General features: G+C 35.7%; 2 non-coding genes across 2 annotated transcripts; both read right to left on the bottom strand.

The window, feature by feature from the left end:
* Positions 1–7802: 7802 nt before the first annotated feature.
* Positions 7803–7896, bottom strand: LOC131636736 (small nucleolar RNA Z101). Its single transcript, XR_009294159.1, has one exon. It is a non-coding gene; the product is annotated as a small nucleolar RNA Z101 (small nucleolar RNA).
* An 84-nt stretch (positions 7897–7980) lies between these two features.
* Positions 7981–8065, bottom strand: LOC131636731 (small nucleolar RNA snoR14). Its single transcript, XR_009294154.1, has one exon. It is a non-coding gene; the product is annotated as a small nucleolar RNA snoR14 (small nucleolar RNA).
* Between the last annotated feature and the right edge of the window lie 14116 nt (positions 8066–22181).

Raw genomic sequence — 22181 nt, 5'->3', positions numbered from 1 at the left:
TCCTTCGAAGGATAGGTCATACTCACACTCCGCTAAGAGGACTATCTAATGCCACGAGGAAGGCTTACACGCCTCAGATATCATTTACGCATATACATACAAAAGACGACTGCCTATGTCTTCGCCTCATATTCTGTTCTCATCGAAGATTCCCCTACGCTAAGATCAATTGCCCAACGAACAAAATTGGTATGCCCAAGGAGATTTAGAGGTCACCCTTTACTTCTACAAGTCACAGAACTAAGAAGTAAAACAAAGTCATTGGATTAACAAAGGAGATTGTCCCTAGGATTAATAGGTGTTTATCATGTCAAAATTGCAACCCCTACGATCGCAAAGTGTTACCATGTATAAGCATTGTACCTTCCAACTTACAATTCTAATAAAATAATCGTGCATGTTTTGGAATTGATTCATTCCCTTCGCTCTTGCATTACTACGACTTTCCATTTTAAATCTTCGATTCTATTTCAACTTGCTACTTTCAATCATTAACACACTTAAAGGAGAATAACGAAATACAAATAACTAAATTTTTCTAACATATGCTTTCAATGTAAGACCGAGCTGATGAGGTAAGGCATTGTTTCAATCCCTAAACAGTGGAGAAATAAGGAGATAATCCGTAGTCAACCCCCTCGAGCCAGGAGTTGGAGTTTGTTTCTATTTTTCAAATAAACCTTAATTTCAACCAGGGGCAGGGTAGATTTCGATTAATTCAATGGTGTATTTTGTGGTCAAGAGAATCAGTCAAGCAAAGCAAAGGTTCAAGCATATCTTCTTCCTCGCGTTCATCAAAGATTGAGGAAGCAATGGAGATAACATTCACAACATCTTCTTCCTCAATACATCATTCGAGATCGAGGAAGTATCAAAGTTTACAAACTAAAGTCAACATGGCAGACACAATCCAAAAAGTAAATTTTCAAAAAAAAAAAAAGATTTTCAAAATAAAAAGGGCCCGCTAAGTCAGATGGAAAACTCCATACAGAAAACAAAAATTGACTTAGGCAAAAATCAGGGCATCTCGATGGACGAAATTCTAAAGAATTGGCCCATGCAAAAATAAGGGATAAAAACAAAACAAAAGCAAAAAACAAAGGATAATCTTGTGACTGTTAAATCATCGAAGCTTCCCATCAATGCTTGGATCTCTACAACATTTTTCATCGGTGCTTGGATCTTCACTAATGCTTCCGCTCATCATCAGAACTGAAAAAATTCTCTTGCAAACGAAACACATTCATTGGATTAAACAAACTTTAGGATTGGAGAACATCAAGGATAAAGGGGTGGGTTAAATAAATTTTGAGCCTTATATCTTGTGTTTCTTAAACTGCGAACCACAACCACGTTACAACCTTCAAAAGTCCTAATTGAAGCTCGGTCAACTACGAAAGCATACTTGGCATTAATTTGGTTAAACTGATTCCTATTGTTTGTTAATGGCTAACCTCTTCACTTCCTCAAACATCCATTTATAATCATCCATTTCCAATTCATATCAAACTTCGATTTCAAAACTTGCATGTACTTCACGTTGGAATTACTTCTCAAAGGGTACAACTTTATCTATAAATACACACTTAGCATCAAGGAGATCTCAAAATTGGCTTAATCAAAGGCGATCATTTCTAATAAAGACTCTTGAATGGGGTAACCACATCCAGGGGGTTCTCCTAACCAGGGGTAAAATCCCAATGATCACAGGGGTATACAAAGATCCTATTAACTAGCGGCATTCACCCTAAGATCCAATCGACTTGGGTCGCGTCTCGAAGCAATAACACTCAGAGGCATATATTTTAAAAATCCAAATATTGGGGAAATTCATATAAAATTGATATCACACCACGGTTAGCCCTCCATATCCTGGAGATCAAGGGCAGACCCTTCAGCTATCAAATGTTGGGGCAGTACATATCAAATTTGTAAGATAAGTAATTCTAAGTCAAAGGCGTGGAGTATTTCAAAAATCAAAATAATGGGCTAGACATCTCAAGTGCATGCTACGATATAACCACGTCCGAGCTCATATCAAGACAAATATCTGCAAATACCCAATAAATTGGGGCAAGACATACCACGAAGGGGAAAGCTATCCTCATATTTTTTATAATCCCCAGTAAATCTCCCTCTTACATCTGCGATCTTTGAGTTCAAAACAAGTATCATGAAATCATGCTAGCACAACACCCTGCCATCATATGGAAAACAACCTTGGTACCTAAACAATCTCGCTATGCCTTCGTTATCCACGACCCAACATTAGGGCATCATCCAAACATCTAAGTCATCATAAATCATTATCATGCATTCATAAAGTTACTGTGCTCTGGTGTTAAACGATACATATCATTTTCTTTCCGACCCTCGAGTCGTGAGTTTCTAAATGTATTCATTTCCTTTCCGACCCTCGAGTCGTGAGCATCTCAATATATCATCTACTTTCCGACCCTCGAGTCGTGAGTTTCTAAAATCATATTCATTTCCTTTCCGACCCTCGAGTCGTGAGTTTCCAACCCTCGTGTTGTGATTTGTTTGTTTTCCGACCCTCGAGTCGTGAGTTTTCAATCCTCGAGTTATGAATATTCCACACCGTTTCCTTTCCGACCCTCTAGTCGTGATTTTCCAATCCTTGTGTTATGATTGTTTGTTTTCTGACCCTCGAGTCGTGAGTTTTAAACATATCACTTCCTTTCCGACCCTCGAGTCGTGACCTTTAAACATATCATTTCCTTTCCGATCCTCGATTTGTGAGCTTTAAACATATAGTTCCCTTTTCCGACCCTCGAGTCGTGAGCTTCTAAACATATCATTTCCTTTCTGACCCTCGAGTCGTGAGTATTTAACACACCATTTCCTTTCCGACCCTCGAGTCGTGAGTATTTAACATACCATTCTCTTTCCGACCCTCGAGTCGTGAGTTTTCAATATCGTTTACTTTCCGACCCGCGAGTCGTGAGTTTACAACTGTTCATTGCCCTTCCGACCCTCGCCTCGTGAATTTCCTATACACACGTCATCATTATCTCGCCACTTACTATCATAACTTTTAAAACTTGGGGCAAATTTCGGAGTCTTCCGGTATTTAATAATTCTTCGATTCAAACGTACGAGAACTACGTACTCTCGCACCCTTCAATCGAAGAGTAATTAAATAGGGGCAACTGTCATACCCCAAAATTTACCCGGTCTTCATCTTATCAAATTTATTTTTACACGGGATCTATTCTCAAATTGAGGGGTGTAGAACATTTGTGTGGACCCAATTTAATATTGACCCACTAAATTATTTCTATCATTTGTGCACACATTATTTTTAATTTTTAATAGATTTTTATTATTTTGTGTAAAATACAACTAACAAATTAATTCGTATTTTAGCATTTTATATACATATTCTTTCAAAATATAGGGGTTTATTTGGGTTCATTATAAATTGTTAAATTAAAACTCTTCTTGATAAATTATTAGTTTAATATATCAATTTAATTGATTATTTAATTAATTCTTTCTTTTAATTAAACTAACTTAGTCTAATTTATCATTTATTAACATAAATATTATTCTTATTATTATTATTATTATTATTCAATATTATTTTACTAATTCAATATTATTATCTAATTACTATTATTATTTAACTAATATTATTATTATTACACTAATTATTATTATTATTTTATTATTACTAATTTCTAAAATGATAAAATTTGGGCTTTTTTCTTTTGTGGGTTTTAACCTAATTTTCTAACACTATAAATAGGACCTTTGACAATCCTATTTGGGGATCCTATTTGACAAACTCCCTGTAAATTATTATTTTTAGTAAAACCAACCTTGCCCGTCATATTTCAGAGGGTTTAAAATGATATAATCTACAAGATTATAGGGTTTAAAATGACCGAATCTTCAAATGGCAATGTTGATTTTAAAAACAAAAACGTTACAAGGTTTAAAACTAGAGAATCTTCAAATGTTAGAGGAATTCTTGCAACTTTTTTTGGCAGGGATTTTTTCAAGCCAACCTCATATGGCAAGGGTGAAAATAGGTAGTAACCCTTTTATTTTTATGAATTTCTTAAACTTGTAGATCAACATCATATGTGGCTATTTAATTCTTTTTAGACCAGTTTACATGTGGAATTTCGTTTTTCTACAACTTTATTAAATAAAGGGTTAATAGTCATTTGCCCCCCTGCAATAGTAGCGATATTCGGTTTACCCCCCTTTTAAAATAAAATTTTGTATTACCCCCCTATAATATTAAAATTGTAAGTCTTTTGCCCCCTAAGAGAGAAAATTACCCCCCTGTAAAATATATTTTTTTGATTTTACTCCCTGGTTTTTACACGTTTAGGGGGGGTACCCAAATATTACAGGGGGGTAATACAAAATTTTTTTTTAAAAGAGGGATAAACCGAATATCGCTACTATTGCAGGGGGGCAAATGGCTATTAACCCTTAAATAAAATAAATTTTTCTGTAGAACATTTTTTTGCAGCAAACTCCGAAGGTGTTATTTCGGATTTTCCTGCTAATTTTACAAATGATTAGTTTTCTGCGGAAAAATGTTTGACAGGAATACTAGTGATTTTTCCGGAAGTTATATGAATAAAAAACTAAACTCCATTACAAAATCCGCAAGTAATATCGCTGGAAAATTTTCTACAGTTTTTTTTTAATTAAAATTTTTTCTTTTAAAATAAAATGTTTTTTAAATAATAATATTATTTTAAAATTTAACCAAAAAAATAATTATTTAATTTTTAATTAAAACTTAGTTTTTTTTAATAAGCAATTGATTAATAAAGCTCGCACTAGGGGTGCAATTCTTACAAAGCAAAACACTAAAGATTGTTTGAACCAGATAAAGGAAGTTTAAACCATTCATAGTAAATGGATCTAAACTTAGGATATCCAAAAGACAACCATCTCCAAGAAAGAAAGATAATGTTAGAACATACTACATCAAAACAAAAAACCTCCCCTTTGAATATTATGGCACTCCTCATAATCTATAAACACCAAATGGTAGCTATCCAAACGAAATTAATCTTGACTCTTCGATTGGTATTCTTCACCTTATCTTGAAATGCACCAAAATCTAAAAACTCCTCTTTGTTAATGTCCTCCGAAATACCCAACCAAACAAAAATGTGGTTCCAAATCTCTTCCTCCATTTGACAATGAAAAAAGAGATAAGAATTTTCTAAATGGTTGCCACAAAAAACACAATCCGGATTTGTGAAGTTAATAACTTCCCTTTTCAACAATTGATCTTTAGAAGGAATCGTTCGATGAAAAATCTCCAAGAAAAAACCTTGATCTTAAGCGGAATTCTAAGATCCCACGTCACCTTCAACAAATTAATCAATTGAGGAGCCCAAGCAAAATATTTTGAATTGTTGACAACATGAGAAATACTAGCTACCGAGAACTCCAGTTCCGAATTTATGTGCCACAAGAAGTTGTCGTTCTCAAGCTCACACGGAATGATGCTATGCAAGTTGTCCAAAAACCGATTCCAACAATTTTAGTATATTTTAATCTCATGAGTTTAATGAAGATGCATTGACATGATAAAATGTTTTTACATTAAAATCCAATTGCAATATATCATTTTGACATGTTATACAAGTAATTTAAAATTTTTAGTATTACTTAACGGGATACATGAACGTCATTGATTGAATCACTCTGAATAGATCTTTATATGGATTGAAACAATCTCCTCGACAATAGAATAGGAGATTCGATAAGTTCATATCCCACATAGGTTTCATTAGAATTCAGTTCGACAACCGTGTTTACTCCAGATTTCGACCTAAAAATTCATTTTTATTTTGTTTCTCTATGTGGATGTTATTCTCATAGCTAGCAACTATGTCGAGGATGTGCTGAAGGTGAAGGCTGAACTCAATAAGGAGTTCGACATGAAGGCTCTAGGAGCTACATTTCGTCATAGGGGTATCGAGCGTGGAGAAGTCCAAGTGCTGAAGGTTTCGACAGATCACAATGATGCTGATATGATCACCAAGACATTTTCCGTTGTATGCAGTTGACAAAGCTGCATGAAGAAAGGTAGTTTGTTCCATTGATATTATAGAGCTTGTTCTGAGTTGGAGATTTTTGAGATATTGGATCGAACTCTAGTATGATTGAAGGGCAGACCTTTACTAGAGTGAACATCACCTCAATGGAACTAAACACTCAAAAATATAAAAAGGCGATAGACCTTTACCATATTCGGTTTTTTTTGTGAGACTTCCATTGACCAACGCTAAAATAGTTGATGATCAAAGATACTCTAAAATCCAACATCTCCATTTAACGTTAAATCCCGTCAAAGTCTAAATATTTCCAGTCCACAAAATCATATATTCTTTTTAAATCCACTTTGAACATCATTTACTAACTCATTTGCTATGAGTATTCCATCTACCATATGTCGGCCCTTTAAGACCGCAAATTATAAACAAAGATAACTTTTTAGCCACATGCTTCCAATTAAAGATATCGACCTAAAATAGTTTAGCTTCATCAAATTCTTAATCTTTGGAATCAATGCTAAAAACGCATTATTAGCTCTACACACTATTTTTCCATTAGAATAGTTTAGCGTCACCGAATTCTCAATCTTTGGAATCAATGCTAAAAAAGCATTATTAGCTCTACACGCGATTTTGCCATTAGAGTAGTTTAGCGTCACCGAATTCTCAATCTTTGGAATCAATGCTAAAAAAGCATTATTAGCTCTACACACTATTTTGCCATTAGAATAGTATAGCGTCACCGAATTCTCAATCTTTGGAATCAATGCTAAGAAAAGCATTATTAGCTTCTACACACTATTTTACCATTAGAATAGTTTAGCGTCACCGAATTCTCAATCTTTGGAATCAATGCTAAAAAAGAATTATTAGCTCTACACACTATTTCGCCATTATAATAGTTTAGCGTCACCGAATTCTCAATGTTTGGAATCAATGCTAAAAAAACATTATTAGCTCTACACACTATTTTGCCATTAGAATAGTTTAGCATCACAGAATTCTCAATCTTTGAAATCGATGCTAAAAACGCATTCTTAGCTCTACACACTATTTTCCCATTAGAATAGTTTAGCATCACCGAATTCTTAATCTTTGGAATCAATGCTAAAAAAGCATTATTAGCTCTACACACTATTTTGCCATTAGAATAGTTTAGCGTCACCGAATTCTCAATCTTTGGAGTCAATGCTAAAAAATCATTATTAGCTTCTACACATTATTTTGCCATTAGAATAGTTTAGCGTCACCAAATTCTCAATCTTTGGAATCAATTCTAAAAATGCATTATTAGCTCACCACACTATTTTGACATTGGAATATTTTAACGCCACTGAATTCTCAATCTATGGAATCAATGTTAAAAAAGCACTATTAACTCAACACACTATTTTGCCATTAAAATGAAATTCAGCAATGAATATGTGAAAATACGCTTTCCCAAAACTACTTAATAAACTTGAAATTTATGTTATTCGGGTCAGGATTCTTCGATCTCTCGCAATCACAACCAATACTTCTATTACCTCCTCTCAAAATTCAACTATGAAACTGTCATTAGTGCCAATGAAGGGACAATAACAATATAATTCAATCACAAATCCAGTGATACATCCATGAAGCAATGACCAATTCATTCTAATACAATGATAATTTTAATGCTAAAGTCATTCTAGATTAGATGGATCCAAAAAAATAGAGAACAAAACACAGAAACAAACTAGCAAACATAAAAATCCATAGAATTTAGGGCATCGGATATCCAAGGTGATTTTAACATCAACGATATTTAGATGCAAATTACCCATTTACACCATTTCAGATTCATCATTTGCCTAATTCTGATAACTAATCAAAAACCATAAATAATTTTTTCAACAAATCGAGAAACTCAAGAAATCAAGCAAGAGAGGGAAATGTGAAAGCGATTAGAATTTGTCGGGATTCATGAATTACATTAAAGAATATCAATGGATTGACAGACAAATGAATTTCTATCATCATATAGCTTTTCTTTTCCCTCTATGTATTATCACTTGTCAACTCTGCAACATTAGACAACTATAATCTCATGTCACCTTAAAATACAATTGCCACATAATTTTACAAGAAAACCAGTCAAATGAAATGAATAATTCTACAGTCCCACTAACCTGTTTTTCAAGATCATTCCTTTTATCCAAGGAGTCCAAAAATGCGATTCAACTCCACTTCCTAATTTCATGCATAACCTTTTAAAGAACCAATGTAATTTAAAGTCCCACGGTCCACTTTCTACCATTTTTATGTCCCATTCTCTCAATTTTACTCACTCTACCAATGATTTCACCGTATTTACTTTTTAAAACCTTAACCCACACACTTTCCTAATAAAGTTTGGTTGAACACTCTTGAATTTTTTATACCTAGATCCCCCTTCCTATCTTTCCTATTTTTCCAATGAACCCAACTTATTATTTTGCTTTCCAATCCTCCAACCCACAAGAAATTTTTAAAGATAGAACAAATTAGAAATAATATTTGATGGAACTTTAAAGAAAGAAAGGAACTACATTAATCACCAATTTCAAGACTTCTTTCTTCTATGATTACAACCAACAGAAACATCCAAGTATTTCTAACCTTAAAATTTAATTTTCGGACTCAAACGAAAAGACTTTTATGAAAGTTTATTTTAAGACAATAACTGTAAATTTGCCATCGTGGCCCTCATGTGTTGCCAACTTTTTCCCAGAATTAAAGTATCATTTGCATACTGCATATGCGAGAAATGAACATCACCTCTATGGAACTAAACACTCAAAAATATAAAAAGGCGATAGACCTTTACAAGCTTCGGATTTGTTTGCGAGACTTCCATTGACCCACACTAAAATAGTTGATGATCAAAGACACTCTGAAATCCAGCATCTCCATTTAACCTTGAATCCCATCAGAGTCCAAATATTTCCAGCACACAAAATCGTATACTTTTTTTAAACCCACTTTGAACATCATCAATTATTTTTCCTCCTTTTTGCATCATTTACTAACTCATTTGCTATGAGTATTCCATCTACCATCTATTGGCCCTTTAAGACCCCAAATTGTAAATCAAGTATATCTTTTTTAGCCACATGCTGCTAATTAAAGATATCGACCTAAAATATTTTAGCTTTACCAAACTCTCAATCTTTGGAATCAATATTAAAAACGCATTATTAGCTCTACACGCTATTTTGCCATTAGAATAGTTTAACGTCACCGAATTCTCAATCTTTGGAATCATTGCTAAAAAAGCATTATTAGCTCTACACACTATTTTGCCATTAGAATAGTTTAACATCACAGAATTCTCAATCTTTGGAATCAATGTTAAAAACACATTCTTAGCTCTACACACTATTTTCCCATTAGAATAGTTTAGCATCACCGAATTCTAAATCTTTGGAATCAATGCTAAAAAAGCATTATTAGCTCTACACACTATTTTGCCATTAGAATGAAATTCAGCAATGAATATGTGAAAGTAGGTTATCCCAAAACAACTTAATAAACTTGAAATTTATGTTATTCGGGTCAGGATTCTTCGATCTCTCACAATCACAACCAACATTTCTTCGATCTCACGCAATCACAACCAGTATTTCTATTAGCTCCTCTCAAAATTCACTTATGAAAGTGTCATTAGTGCCAATGAAGGGACAATAATAATATAATTCAATCACAAATCAAGTGATCCATCCATGTAGCAATGACCGATTCATTCTAGTACGATGATAATTTTAATGCTGAAGTCATTTTAGATTAGATGGATCCCAAAAAATAGAGAACAAAACACAGAAACAAACTAACAAACATAAAAATCCATAAAATTTAGGGCATCAGTTATCCAAGGTGATATTAACATCTGTTAAGAGTCCCACATCGGACAATATATGGGTTCAACATGTCCTTATAAGTGGGGGCAATCGTCACCCTACAAACCGGTTTTGTAGGGTTGTGTTAGGCCCAACCACACTTCTCAACATAACTTTTCTTCTGCTTTCTTCCCTTCTTACTTCTGCAAATGCTTCACGAATACTTGGGAGAGGTTTAGTTCCAAGAATCCTTCCCCTTACTTCATCTAAATTTTTATTTAGTCCCAATAAAAATTGATAGATTCGATCCTTCTCGATCAATGTTTTGTATATTTTTTCATCCTTCGGACACTTCCACTATGTATCGGCATATATGTCAAGTTGCTGCCAATACTTTGTGAGAGTGTGATAGTACTCTGTTACTAGAGAGTCTCCTTGTTGAAGGTTATGTAAGAGGCTTTTGATCTCAAATATGGATGAAGTGTTATCAACATTTGAGTAGGTCTCCTTGGCAGCAGTCCAGATTTTTGCACCATTGCCATAATACATGAAATTTTCACCACACTCATTTGTCATGGAGTTGAGTAACCACGACATCACAAGACTGTTTTTAAGTTTCCACTTTGCATGGTTTGAATCAGTCTTTGCTGGCTGCTTAGCGTCGCCGATGATGTAGTCTTCCTTTCGCTTTCCTTGGAGGAAGAGTCGGACAGATCTGGACCATTGTGTATAATTCTGTCCGTTTAGCTTGTAACAAGTAATGATAATTGTCTCATTATGATTGGTGGTGTTTCCAGTCGCAGCCTTTGGATCAGCATCTGAGATGCTCGAGCTGTTTGTTTTTTCCTCTATGGAAAAACCCTAATTTTTATTTCGCATCAAAACTGTAGCTCTGATACCATGTAGAATTTTGTATTTCTTATATTGAGTTTGTACATAATAGAATAGGATATAAATAGTCTAGGGAGTACAAGTAACTAAAGAAACTAATTAAATCCTAATTAACTCTAATTAATTCCTATTTACAAGAAGGGAAATATTCTATATGGCAGTGTAAATGAGTATAACTGTATTCATATAATACAGCTATAAAATCTGTATTGCTGTCCCTTATTAATGGTTGCATAACTATGCCTTAATTTTTGTAGAACAACTAACAGATCAGCAACCAACATGTAGAATTTTGTATTTCTTATATTGAGTTTGTACATAATAGAATAGGATATAAATAGTCTAGGGAGTACAAGTAACTAAAGAAACTAATTAAATCCTAATTAACTCTAATTAATTCCTATTTACAAGAAGGGAAATATTCTATATGGCTGTGTAAATGAGTATAACTGTATTCATATAATACAGCTATAAAATATGTATTGTTGTCCCTTATTAATGGCTGCATAACTATGCCTTAATGGCTGTAGAATAACTAACAGATCAGCAACCAACACTCCCCCTCAAGTTGGGTCATAGATGTCTATCATGCCTAACTTGAATCTTAAATTTTCGTAGTTATCTCTAGGAAGCGCCTTAGTCAAGATATCAGCTATTTGATGACTTGAGGGTGTATGCTGAAGAGAAATTAATCCATTGTCAATCTTCTCCTTGATGAAATGTATATCAATTTCTACATGCTTTGTCCTTTCGTGTTGCACAGGATTTTTAGCAATACTTATGGCAGCTTTGTTGTCACACAATAGAGTTACTTCATGGTAAGTATGAACTTGTAGTTCCGCAAGCATCCTTTGGAGCCACATCCCTTCACAAACCCCATGAGCCATTGACCTAAATTCTGCTTCAGCACTGCTTCTTGCTACCACAGATTGTTTCTTGCTTCTCCATGTCACTAAGTTGCCCCATACATATGAGCAATACCCACTGGTTGATCTTCTATCAGTTACTGAGCCTGCCCAATCTGAATTTGTGAATATTTCTATTTTCCTGCTTGTGTCCTTATTGAAATGCAGCCCCTTCCCTGGTGCCTTTCTGAAATACTGCAGAATACGGTTAACTGCTTTCATGTGAGTCTCTTTGGGATCATTCATGTAGCGACTAACCATGCTGACAGAAAAACCAATATCTGGTCGTGTATGGGTTAGGTAGATAAGTCTCCCCACCAGTCTTTGATACATCTCTTTATCAGTTGGTGGACTCACTTTTTCCTCTCCTATTTTCAAATTAGATTCCATAGGAGTGTCTGTTGGCCGACATCCTAACATCCCCGTTTCTTGAAGTAAGTCAAAAGTATATTTCCTTTGAGACAAATAGATTCCAAATTTTGATCGTGCCACTTCCATTCCAAGAAAATATCGTAACTGACCAAGGTCTTTAACTTCAAATTCCTTAGCTAGTAACAATTTTAACCCTTTAATTCCAATATAGTCATCACCTGTAATAATAATGTCGTCAATGTAAACAATGAAGATGGTTACCTTGCCTTCCTCTGAATGCTTTAAGAACATTGTGTGGTCTGTTTGGCATTGAGAGAAACCATTCATTCTAACTATTCGTGTAAGCCTATCAAACCAAGCCCGTGGGGATTGCTTGAGCCCGTATAATGATCTTTTGAGTTTACATACCTTGCCTGAATTTTTTGACGTCTCAAGTCCTGGTGGTATTCTCATGTAAACATCTTCTTCAAGTTCACCATCTAGGAAAGCATTTTTTATATCTAGCTGATGAAGTGGCCAATCCAAATTTACTGCTAAAGAAAGGAGAACACGGATTGAGTTTAATTTTGCTACAGGTGCAAAGGTCTCTTCATAGTCCACACCATAAGACTGTGTGAATTCTTTTGCCACTAATCAAGCTTTATACCTGTTCACACTCCCGTCCACATTATATTTCACCGAGAATATCCATTTGCATCCAACTGGCTTCTTTCCATCTGGAAGGTGACAGAGCTGCCATGTACCATTCTTCTCTAGTGCCTTGATTTCTTCCACAACCGCAGCCTTCCACTCTGGAACTACGATAGCTTCATGAAAATTTTGAGGAATGTGGGTGTTTTCCATTGCGTTGATGAAATTCTTGTACTCCTGCGACAATTTTTCACTAGAAACATGGTTCCCAATTGGGTGTTTGGTACAAGACCTCACTCCCTTTCTTATGGAAATAGGTAAGTTTAAGCTTTGGTCATATGTGTCAGTATCCAATAAATTAGAAGATGATTCAATGCATGGTAATTTACCTTTGTGAGTAGGTTCAGAATCTGAATTTTGGGCAGAGCCTTGGTTATGCTTCGGAAGAGTGCATGTTTTTACTTCCTTAAGAGTTTGAAGCTTGTTTTTCTTCCTTGTGTATACTTGTACTTCTTTTCCTCCATTTGTTGTCTTGGTAACCTCAAAAGTGGTTGCTTGCCGGTCCAGTTCAGGTTCAAGTATTATTTGGGCAGATTCAGAATTTTTAGTGGTTGAGCTAGGTTTCGGTGGGTTAGATTTTAGGACAGTTTATTGCAGGACAGATTCTGGTATATTTTCTGGAACGGTTTCTGGGACAGATTCTGGTACAGTTTCTGGGACAGATTCTGGGACATATGGGACAGATTCTGGTACAGTTTTTGGGACAGATTCTAGGACATATTTTGGTATAGTAATTTCCCAAGGTTGGTGTTCATCAATTGTCACTTTCTCCCCCTGAATGGCAACCTTGGAATAAAAGGCATTCTCTTCATAAAACGTGACATCTATAGTGTGATAGATTCGTCTTTTCTGAGGACAATAACATTTATATCCTTTCTTGGTAGGAGAGTATCCCAAGAATATAGATTTGATGGCTTTTGGGTCCAGCTTGTTAGGATTTGGCTTTTGATCATGTACAAATGCAGTACATCCAAAAATCTTTGGTGGGAGATTTGTGATGAGTTTGGTCGAAGGATAAAAGGACAAGAGGGTTTGGTGAGGTGTGTTTAAGTTGAGTGTTTTGGAGGGCATTCTATTTATTAGGTACGATGAAGAAAGAACCGCATCTCCCCAAAAATGGCTAGGTACGTTCATGGACAACATGAAGGCTAGAGTGACTTCCAATAGGTGTCTATTTTTCCTCTCTGCTGTTCCATTTTGCTGGGGAGAATATGGACATGAAGATTGGTGTACAATTCCATTTTTGGCAAGGTATGTACCAAGGGCGTGGTGGAAGTACTCTCCCCCCCCCCATTATCAGTTCTTAGGATTTTAATGTTGCTTTGAAATTGGGTTTGAACCATTTTATGGAATTTCTCAAATATACTCCCCACCTCTGACTTTTCTTTCATGAGAAATGAAGGATAGAAAAACACTTAGAAAGGGGGGGGGGGGGTTCGAATAAGTGTGACTTTAAAAACTCTTAAGATAAAAACAATTGCACAATGATTTTTATCCTGGTTCGTTGTTAACGAAACTACTCCAGTCCACCCCCTTAGAGTGATTTACCTCACCTGAGGATTTAGTCCACTAATCAACCTTGATTATAATGGTTTTCCACTTAGATACCCTATAAGTCTTCTAGAGTATTCTGATCACACCTTGATCACTCTAGGAACCTTTTACAAATTAATGTAAACAAATTCTTACAAGAGTATTACAATGCTTCTTAATAAGCTATAATCACAACTGTGATATTTCTCTTAAGTTCTAAGCTTAAATCTCATTAAGATATTACAAATTAAGTGAGGTTGAAGATGAAGTTTGATAGCTTTTGATTCAGCAACGTTTCAGCAAGATTGAAAGAGTTGTTCGTAAATTGGTGTTGTAACCTTGCTTCTGATCAGAACTTCACTATTTATAGGCGTTATGAGAAGATGACCGTTGGGAACATTTAATACATTGCGTGATCCGTACAGCTTTGCATTTAATGTTTCACTCTTTTGTCAACTACCTCGAGCCTTGCTTTTCCTGCTTTAACTGACTTTGCCTTTAATAGCTTCTAACGTTCCTTTTGTCAGTCAGCTTAGCCTGTCATCTTGTACTTGCTTCTGATCTGATGTTTGAAGATACAATGTTTGAATATCAGAGTCATTCAGCTTGGTGCAGAGCATCTTCTTGTCTTCTGACTTTGAAGTGCTTCTAGCGTGATACCATAAGAACTTCAGTGCTTCTGCTTCTGAACTCAAGTTCTTCTGATGCTTCATAGACCATGTTCTGATTCTTCTTAACCATCTTCTGATGTCTTGCGATAGCATGTTCTGATGTTGCATACTTAAACCTTCTGAGTCAGTGCTTCTTGCGCTGAATTGTGCATACTCATTATATATTTCCTAAAATGGAAAATGCATAGGATTAGAGTACCATATTGTCTTATACAAAATTCATATATAATGTTATCATCAAAACTAAGAATATTGATCAGAATAATTCTTGTTCTAACAATCTCCCCCTTTTTTATGATGAGAAAAACATATATAATTGATATGAATTTGCAATCAGAATATCAAATGACTAAAGACAATTACACAGTTATAGCATAAGCATATAAACATAGTGTGTGAATATGTCTCCCCCTGAGATTAACAATCTCCCCCTGAGATTAACAATCTCCCCCTGAAATAAATACTAGAAGAATTTATAAATAAAAGACTTCCCTTAGTATTTTCCATTTCATTCGAGACGTTCACAATTGCCTAGAACTTCAGAACATTCAGAGCTTCTGCTTCTTGCTTCCATAGGACAGCTTCAGAGCTTTGAATTTCTTCTTGAATCATTGCATGCTTGATTGTATCAGAACATTCTTGAATTTACCAGAGCATCATCAGAGCATCTTTGCATCCTGAAATGTTTCAGAACAAACTAGACAACAAAAGTCAGAGCATGAATGAATCAGAACATTATTTTAAGAAAGAACATGTATCAGAGTAATGCTAAACAATATCAGAGCAAACTTTGATAAGTTCTTAAAAGAAATATGTATCAGAACATATGAGGGATAAGAATGTATTAGAGCATATTCTGCCACGAGAATATCAGAACATTCTTCCTTCTTGCTTCTGATCTTGAAGCTTTACAGCACTAAGCTTGCTTCAAATCCAAGAACATGCTTCTTTATATAATTGCTTTTCCTCGTGTATTTGCTTCTCAAGTTGAGCTTTTTCAGAATATCTTCAATCCTGCAAAAAATCTCAAAGACATAGAACTTGCAAATAATGTTAGGAATGTTGAGACTTAATCCCAGCAACTGATATAATAAACCAAATCAATTATCATGTTTCTCCCCCTTTTTGTCATAACATCAAAAAGCATATAAAAGATTCAGATGAAAAACAATATGAGAGAAGAAGATAATATTTCATTAATTCAATAAAATATCAGAAGATACGGAGAGGTAGAAGCAAATGCAAGAAACAAGAAAACAACTAAGACCAAAACACAATACGACTAGCCTAGCTTAGAAACTATTTTGGACAGAAGGTTTTGAATCTCAGAAGTGCTTTCAGTCTGTGTCTTCATGAATGAGCGAAACTCATTGTGAGTATCTTCATACTTATCCAAACGAGAAGCAAGATCAGCTTGATTCTTTTGAAGAGCCTTCATGGCGTTCACCAGAACAGAAGGTTCATCAGAAGAAGCTTCACAGCTATCATTCAAAGGAGTAACATGCTCAACAACAGCATCAATCATGAGAACATCATCTTAATTTTCCTGAACAGGAAGTTTCTCAGCAGGATGATTCTCAGCATCTTGAGTCTCAGCATCAGCTTCTGACATAGAAGCATCTTCCGCATATTCTGGAACAGGCATATCAGAATCAGAATTTGCAAGAGCCTGAAGGATCTCAGCCAGATTCCTTGGAGGTGTAGGAGCAGCAATTTCTGATGGGTATTCAACAGCTGGATATACCATATCTGGTGCTTTCTCTGAGGGATTCTCCCTTAGCCACTTGAATAATGACTCAAAGTCTCTAGTCAGAACAATGAATTGAGGCTTCCACACAACCATTGCAAGGCATGGTTCATCTTCAAGCTCATCTACAAATTTCTTCTCCTTAATAGATCTCCAATTTTTGATTGGATGATAGTACCTACCATCATCAACTTCTAAGAAGCAGCCAGGAGAACCAGATGCCTCAGCCAAGCATCTCTTCTGGATGTTCATAGCATCAAACTGGAAGTCCTTCTTAAAGATTTCCATAAGCATCGAATAGCAACATGATCCAACTTGGAGTCATGAGCAGCTCTCAAAGTTTCCATCCTTGTTCTGAACTTAAGCTTGAATAGGTCAAAGCAGATATCAGGAGAGGGCTCTGGAGGATTAAAGGTGAAACGATAATCAGGGTACAGAAGACAGTAGGGGTTGGATTTTCTTGAGAACAGAGCAGATGTGAAAGAAGGTGGAGAATCTGTGGTGAAGGTGGATGAAGATGAATTTTCAGAAGGTGTTAGGGGAATGGCATTTAGTGGGTGAGGGTTCAGAATTTGTGTAGAAGGAGGTGGATGGTAACTGTTTGGAATGGTGAAAGAATTTTGGGGTTCAGAAGGAGGAGGCTTTTTCTGAGAGGAACAGGCAGAAGAATCTGCAAGAAAAGCTTTCTTAATGCGCTTCTCAAGGTATTCATCAGATTGTACTTTGAGAGGATCGAAGGGTTGCTTCTGCTTCTTAGCTGGCTTAGCATTAGGTCCTGCTTCTGAGGCCTTTCTCTTCAATTTATTTTCTTTCTTCTTCTGTTCTTTCTTTCTCAACTCATCCAGAGATGGAAGAGTTCTCCCTCGAATCCACGCAGGATCAACAGAGGTTTGAGCTTTGACACATGACTTCAAATAGCGCTTAACATACTTGTCTAGCTCTTCTTTGAACATGCGAGAGAAACTCTCAACAGGGGTTGTTCTAGTCAGAATATCTGGAAATATTCTTGGAATAGAAGTTACCTTTTCAATCAGCTGCATCCTTTGTAAATCAAAAGCATTCAGAATACGTCCTTGTATGACAGTTAAGAACTTGGGTGAACCAACAGCTCTCAGAAGATCCATCAAGTCACTTTCTATCAGAATATCTGAAATCATTCTGGCAAGAGGGATAGTATTCTTCTTGAAATTTGGATTCTTCTTACGTTCTTCATCTCTTGATTCTTCAATATTTGTCTTCAAATGTTGAAAGAGAATGTTTGAGAGATTAACTTTCATACCTTTTCCAATGCAAAAAAGTACATACTTCTGATCCTGATTTACATACGTAGCAGCAAGAGATAGATTTCTATGATAGAGAGATCCCAGAATAATCTCAGTCCAAACTCTATAGGAAGGCTTCAAAGAAGTAGTTTGATGAGATGCAGATCCAGAGGAAGACAATTCTCTATCAACTTTCTCCCAATCAACTCTACCAGGAAGAGCACCTGTGATTCCTTCTGTGTCATCAAGACCATACAGCTTCCTTATCATCTTCTCAGTCACAACAACTTCATGCCCTAATACGAAGGAGATGATAGCAATTGGAGTAACTGTTGCATGAGTCCAGAATTCCATAACCAAGAAAGGATAAACTGGTCCAACCAATCTTTCAAAGTAGTTTGACCAACCTTGTAACAGCATTGCAGCCTTGGTTTTGAAATCATGTTCCAAAAGATTTTCAAAATCCACCATTGTTTCGCAGAGAACCTCTAGTTCATCATATGGAATAGAACAAGTCTTCAAGGGATGATATCCATATTTGTGTTGAACAAGATGTGCTGAAGACATTTTGTGTTGAATACTTGAGGATGGAAGCATGAATTCACTCTGAGATTCGGTTTAGAAACTAGGGTTTATGAAAAAACAAGAAAGAGAGAGATGAACGAAAGACACAATGAATGAAGAGAGAGAATGTAAAGAGATAAATTGGTATGGGGATGAGTTTATATAGAGACGAATTTGAAATGAAATGCAATATGCGTTTGAATGAACAGGATTACAGAAAAACATAGAATCAAATGCATTTAATGAGAAATGACGTTAGGAGAGATAACGTAATATTTGAAATGATTTGCACAGTTACCTAGGGCGACGTCTCCTCAACTGCACGCGTACTTGTCCAAATAGAGTGAACACGTGTTCAACATCTGGAAAGCTGGTGACAGCTGTTTTGCTTTAAAAGAGATTCTGAATCAACTTAGATAATGAAACGTTAGTAATAACAGAATCAGAACTTCTAATTGATCAACATCAGAACTTCTTATAAGAAGATAAAATAAAATCATTTCAGAACTAATCCATACGTCAGAACTTCTCATCTTCTCATTCTGGGAATAATTCCATACTGATATTCTTCAGAATGAACTTAAACCTATCTTCAGCAAGGGGTTTTGTAAAGATATCAGCCTATTGATGGTCTGTATCAACAAAGTTCAAAGATAGAACACCCTTCTGAACATAGTCCCTAATGAAATGATGTTTGATCTCAATATGTTTAGCTTTGGAATGTAAGATTGGATTCTTAGACAAGCAAATAGCAGAAGTATTATCACAGAAGATAGGAATTTTATTCTTATATATGTGATAATCTTCTAACTGACTCTTCATCCAGAGTATCTGTGTACTACATCCAGCAACAATAACATATTCTGCTTCTGTTGTAGAGAGAGCAATTGTAGCTTGCTTCTTGCTGTACCAAGAGATCAGATGACTTCCAAGAAATTGACAACTTCCAGAAGTACTCTTTCTTTCAATTCTATCTCCAGCGTAATCAGCATCACAAAATCCTACTAAGTTGTATTCTTTAGATCTTTTGTAGACTAAACCAACATTAGTAGTACCTTTCAGATACCTCAGAATTCTCTTAACAGCTGTTAAGTGAGATTCTCTAGGATCTGATTGGAATCTTGCACACAGACACACACTGAATAAAATATCAGGTCTAGAAGCAGTAAGATATAGAAGAGATCCAATCATACCTCAGTACAACTTCTGATCTACCTTCTTACTTACCTCATCCTTACTTAAGATACACGTTGGATGCATTGGAGTCTTTGCTTCTTTGCTTTCAGAAAAATTAAACTTCTTCAGAAGTTCTTTCACATACTTGGTTTGATGAACATACATTCCTTCTGATGTTTGATTGATCTGGATCCCAAGGAAATACTTGAGTTCTCCCATCATGCTCATTTCAAACTCAGCCTGCATAGACTTAGCATACTCCTTTCCAAGTGTAGCATTACATGTTCCAAAGATAATATCATCAACATAAATTTGGCAAATTAAAATATCCTTTTTAAATGTTTTACAAAAGAGAGTAGTATCCACTTTTTCTCTAGTGAAACCATTATCCAGAAGGAAAGAACTTAATCTTTCATACCAAGCTCTAGGAGCTTGCTTCAATCCGTATAATGATTTCTTTAGTTTAAAAACATGATCTGGAGACTTAGAGTCTTCAAAACCAGGAGGTTGGTGGACATAGACTTCCTCATCTATATAACCATCTAAGAAGGCACTCTTAACATCCATCTGATATAGAGTGATGTTATGTTGAGTGGCAAAATAAATCAATAAGCGAATAGATTCTAACCTGGCAACTGGTGCAAATGTTTCTGTATAGTCTATACCTTCTTGCTGACTATATTCCAGAGCAACCAGTCTGGCTTTGTTTCTTACAACTTCTCATTTTTCGCTTAGCTTGTTTCTGAAGACCCACTTCGTACCAATGATGTTAAATCCTTTTGGTCTTGGGAAAAGATCCCAAACATCATTCCTTGTAAACTGATTTAGTTCTTCTTGCATGGCAACTATCCAGTCTGCATCTTCTAGAGCTTGATCAACTGAAGTTGGCTCGATCAGAGAAACAAGACCTAATTGACATTCTGCATTGTTCTTAAGGAATGCTCTTGTTCTAATAGAATCATCCTTCTTTCCAAGAATGACATCTTCTGAGTGAGCAGAGTTGAGTCTAGAAGATCTTATGACAGTTGGCTCTTCAGAAATTCTGAGATTCTCTAAAGAAGCAGCAACTTGATCTTCTGATACTTTCCTTCTGGGTTCTTCAGCTTCTGATACTTTGCTTCTTGGTTCTTCAGCTTCTGAAATTGAGATATCTATATCTGCAAAATTCTCACACTGCTTTGGCTTTTCAAGACCAAGCTTATCACTAAATCTGATATTGATTGATTCTTCAACAATCAATGTTTTAGTATTGTATACTCTGTAGCCTTTAGAGCGTTCAGAATATCCAAGAAGGAAACACTTTTGTGCCTTAGAATCAAACTTACTCAGATGATCTTTAGTATTCAGAATAAAACAAACACATCCAAAAGGATGAAAATATGAAATGTTGGGCTTTCTGTTCTTACACAATTCATAAGGAGTCTTATTAAGAATAGGTCTGATAGAGATTCTATTCTGAATATAGCATGCAGTGTTTATTGCTTCTGCCCAGAAATGCTTAGCCATATTGGTTTCGTTGATCATGGTTCTGGCCATTTCTTGTAGAGTCATATTCTTTCGCTCTACAACTCCATTTTGCTGTGGAGTTCTAGGACAAGAGAAATCATGGGAAATACCATTTTTTTGAAGTAAACCTCAAGAATTTGTTCTCAAATTCGCCACCATGATCACTTCTGACCTTTATGATTTTACACTCTTTCTCAGATTGGATCTGAGTGCAGAATTCAAAGAACACTGAATGAGACTCATCCTTGTGTTTCAAGAACTTTACCCATGTACATCGACTATAATCATCTACGATGACTAATCCATATTTCTTCCCTCTGATAGATGTTGTTTTGACTGGGCCAAACAGATCAATGTGCAGAAGTTCTAGCGGCCTAGAGGAAGAAACAACATTCTTAGACTTGAATGCAGGTTTGGAAAACTTCCCTTTCTGACATGCTTCGCAAAGAGCATCTGGTTTGTATTTCAGATTAGGGAGTCCTCTGACCAGATTTAGTTTGTTAATCTGAGAAATCTTTCTCAAACTAGCATGGCCTAATCTTCTGTACCAGACCCATTGCTCTTCGCTAACAGACATAAGACAAGTTACCTTCTGATTCTTGAGATCCTGAAGATCAATCTTGTAAATGTTGTTCTTTCTCTTGCCTGTAAATAAGATTGAGCCATCCTTCTGATTTACAGCTTTACAAGACTTTTGATCAAAGATTATGTCATGACCATTGTCACTTAATTGACTTATGGACAACAAGTTATGAGCTAATCCATCTACCAGAAGAACATTAGTTATAGAAGGAGAGTTACCAGTACTTATGGTTCCTGAGCCAATTATCTTGCCCTTCTGATCTCCTCCAAACTTAACTTCTCCAGCAGATTTAAGCACCAGGTCTTGGAACATAGACCTTCTTCCCGTCATGTGTCTAGAGCACCCAGAGTCCAGGTACCATGACATGCTTTCCTTTGTCTTCTTTG

This window comes from Vicia villosa, unplaced genomic scaffold (genome assembly GCF_029867415.1).
Source record: "Vicia villosa cultivar HV-30 ecotype Madison, WI unplaced genomic scaffold, Vvil1.0 ctg.001812F_1_1, whole genome shotgun sequence".
In the NCBI taxonomy this organism is placed as follows: domain Eukaryota; kingdom Viridiplantae; phylum Streptophyta; class Magnoliopsida; order Fabales; family Fabaceae; genus Vicia; species Vicia villosa.
This window is presented reverse-complemented; position numbering and strand designations above follow the sequence as displayed.